At 46.7% G+C, this 2,665-nt stretch overlaps 1 long non-coding RNA gene across 1 annotated transcript in view; it reads right to left on the bottom strand.

Annotated features, from left to right (window-relative positions):
• The window catches only part of LOC108446957, a 4,689-nt gene that overhangs the window by 1,557 nt on the left and 467 nt on the right, over positions 1–2,665 (bottom strand). The window contains exon 2 of the long non-coding RNA XR_001862299.1: positions 2,332–2,438. This is a non-coding gene — a long non-coding RNA (uncharacterized LOC108446957). The remainder of the gene's footprint in view (positions 1–2,331; positions 2,439–2,665) is intronic.

Genomic DNA, 2,665 nt, shown 5'->3' with positions numbered 1-2,665 from the left:
CACCCTGAGCCCCCCCTGGCCCAGCCTGAGGCCGTTCCCTCTCCTCCTGGCCCTGTTCCCTGCGAGCAGAGCCCGACCCCCCCGGCTGCCCCCTCCTGTCAGGGACTTGTGCAGAGCCACAAGGTCCCCCCTGAGCCTCCTTTGCTCCAGGCTGAGCCCCTTTCCAGCTCCCTCAGCCGCTCCTCACATGGGTGGCTGTGCAGAGCCTTCCCCAGCCACACGTTTGGCACACGTGAAAGGGCGAGGGCAGATCCTCCTGGGTGGATTTTCACGGTTTGTCGTGATAAAAATCTTCCAAAGAACAGAGAGTGAGGACAGAAACAGAGATGGTGCAGTACCCAGAGTAAACTGGAGAAACAAAATTAGAAACAATCTGTGTTTCAAAAATGTGGTCAACAGAATGCATCACCATGACAATTCTTGCTAGAAGCAACAAGAGAGGCTTCCTGGCAGTGCTGAAGGAGGGCTGGTTCAGGAGTGAAGATTCATCAAAATGCAATTTACAGCACCAAAAAAATATATCTGTAGTGGCATTTCATTGACTTTTATTCTTAAAATGTGAGAACTAGACTGAAGAAGCATTACCTTACACTGAATTCTGTGAAAATCCTGATCCTGACAGAAAATCAGAGACATCTTTAGCATGTTCCTTAGTGGTTGCATTCCAGACAAAGCTAAAATAAGGATCAAAGATTTATATCACAGATATAAAATAAAATCAAATGAGAGTCTCGGATTAAGGCACACAGAGGTGGGCTTTAAATTATAAATACGGTTTTAAAAGGAAATGTAAAGAAAGGATTAAAATACCCAAGCACTGAAAAATAATTCCTTTTAAGGGTGTCACCATGTCCCAGCTCCCAGCCATGAGAGAAGCACAACTTGCTGCAATTTTAATGATGGCTCTTTCAAAACATCCCATTCAGGGGGTTGGACGTCCCTCCCCCCCAGCTGCCCTCCCTGGCACGCTGGGTGAGGATTCACAGCCACAGAAATGGATTGTTTTAATTTGGGGCATCTGAGAGGCGACATCAGCGCTCTCCTGATGGATGAGGTCACACAAATGTGTTCATTTGCATCGTGGTGGGGAGAGGGCTCAGCTGAAAGGGGAGAAAAAAGGGTGTAAATCTACCTGGAGACAGAGCCAAGGAGCCCAGAGAAGCTGCCCCTGGATCCCTGGCAGTGTCCAAGGCCAGGCTGGACATTGGGGCTTGGAGCAGCCTGGGACAGTGGAAGGTGTCCCTGCCCACGGCAGGGGTGGCACAGGGTAGAATTTAAGATCTAAATCATTCTGGGATTCTGTGATCATAAAAAACCCCAAGGAAACACAGCAATGTTTTGATGACAAATGAAATAAAGAACAACTGTGGCTGGGGGTGGTGGTGGGATGGAAATCACGTCTCCACCTCTGGAGCTTCACCCAGCAGCTCTCCCTCAGGGGTTACTATTTACTACATTTTAGGGAGTGCAGGCACTGAGGATAAATTTCCTCTCTTAAGCCCATAAATCTCTGCAGGTCTGACTGAACGCTCAGCATGGTATATGTGTGTGGCTGGGCTGACCTTGAGCTGGGGAAAAGTTTGTTAAAAAACTTCTTTTGGAAAAAACTCCGTTGCAGGCTGACAAATCCTGCACAGCTGTCCATCAATTGCCACAAGTTGTCTTAATTTTTTAGTACTTAAGTAACTTTTCTTTCTCATCAAAATACTTCGTGTCAAATATTTCATTTTGAATGTTTTTCTGTGTTAAAAAATAGTAAATTACTTAGCAACTAAAATGAAATATCTAACGGGAGGTCAAATTGGTTACTTTGTTGATTCTGGGATGAAATAACAATTTTTTATCATTTTTGCTTTAAACAAAGCTTTTTTTTTCTTCCCCAGGCAATTTCGAATTGCCAGGGAATAAAATAAATATATTACTCCCAGGTAGGTACTGTATAAGTAATATATGGTAGAGTTATAATAGAACACTGAAAAACTCCATTACATTCCTGTTCCGTTGTCAGAGGCAGGACTGGCTGGAGCAGCACTTGTATATCTCAGTGATATCTAATTCCCAGGGAAAACCTACCAGCACTGAGAGCACAGCCAGCTGCAGGCAAACAGGATCATCAAACACTGTCAGCAAACAGATTATTCACAGAAATGAAAAGAAAAAAAAGAAACAGGACAAGAGACAACGTCTATAATATTCATAATTCAAAATAAAATTATTTTATTTCATTAACGACAGTGTAACTCCTGGTGCAGTTTGAGGTGCAGCATGGAAATGGGGGCCAGGCCTCTCTGGCACCGGTGAGGAGCTCAGAAGGGCCAAGGAATGTCTCACCTTGGGCTTTTAGGGGAAATTCCCCCATAGCAGCAGCCTGGCCAAGTTCTCAGCTCTTTCCCACACTGGGACTTGGTATTGCACCTGTATCCCATGGAGAGTTTGTCCTGTGAGAGGAAAACCACAGCACACATCACGGAGTCACTGAGGCTGGAAAGGCCCTCCCAGCCCATCGAGTCCAACCTGTGCCCCATCCCACCTTGTCCCCAGCCCAGAGCTCTGAGTGCCACCCCCAGCCCTTCCTTGGGCACCTCCAGCCCTTCCTTGGGCACCTCCAGGGATGGGCACTCGAAACCTCCCTGGGCAGCCCCTGCCAAGGCCTGACCACCCTTTC

The sequence above is a fragment of the Corvus brachyrhynchos genome, unplaced genomic scaffold (genome assembly GCF_000691975.1).
Source record: "Corvus brachyrhynchos isolate BGI_N302 unplaced genomic scaffold, ASM69197v1 scaffold95, whole genome shotgun sequence".
In the NCBI taxonomy this organism is placed as follows: Eukaryota; Metazoa; Chordata; class Aves; order Passeriformes; family Corvidae; genus Corvus; species Corvus brachyrhynchos.
This window is presented reverse-complemented; position numbering and strand designations above follow the sequence as displayed.